Here is an 810-nt window from a genome sequence, read left to right on the forward strand (position 1 = left end):
GCCTATCACCCTCACCTTAACCTCCTTCCACCTATCGCATTTCCAACGCCCCTCCCTCAAGTCCCTCCTCCCTACCTTTCATCTTAGCCTGCTGGACACACTTTCCTCATTCCTGAAGAAGGGCTCATGCCCGAAACGTCGATTCTCCTGTTCCCTGGATGCTGCTTGACCTGCTGCGCTTTTCCAGCAACACATTTTCAGTTCTGATCTCCAGCATCTGCAGTCCTCACTTTCTCCTATATAGGGTACTGAGCCTACAGGGTATAGTATGAGTTATGTCTCAGGTTGAAAGGTGGGTGTCTCTCAGATACTGAGTGTATGCAGAAAATATTCTTTTGTTTCCAGACAAGGTATGTGACTACAGTATAGCTGTAAGATCTGGGGTTTCTTTAAAGCAAAGAAAAACATTGCATATGAAACAGTTTCCAGGAGTTGAGGCTGAAGTTGAGGTTTGACAACTGGTACGAATCTCAGACAAGTGAAATCGAGATTGAGTGAGCGCCAGACATTTTCACAGACAGCTACGTCAATACACAGAGACTTGCTAATCCTTAGATGTGGCGAAGATAAAATGCTCAGCAGCACCACCACCCATCTAATCTCAGCGAAGGGATACAAACAGCACCCAGACTCTTGTTGTTTAAGTTGTGAAGATGTCAGAAAACCAGAAATAAACACACCTACAGGACATCAATGGACAACCAGCATGGACTGACAACATTTCATCATCATCAAGACAGCAACAAAAAAAAATGACAAACACAACATGAGCATAACATCCCTATAAGGCTTTTGCTAACATCATCTGAA

Source organism: Chiloscyllium plagiosum, chromosome 31 (assembly GCF_004010195.1).
Source record: "Chiloscyllium plagiosum isolate BGI_BamShark_2017 chromosome 31, ASM401019v2, whole genome shotgun sequence".
In the NCBI taxonomy this organism is placed as follows: Eukaryota; Metazoa; Chordata; class Chondrichthyes; order Orectolobiformes; family Hemiscylliidae; genus Chiloscyllium; species Chiloscyllium plagiosum.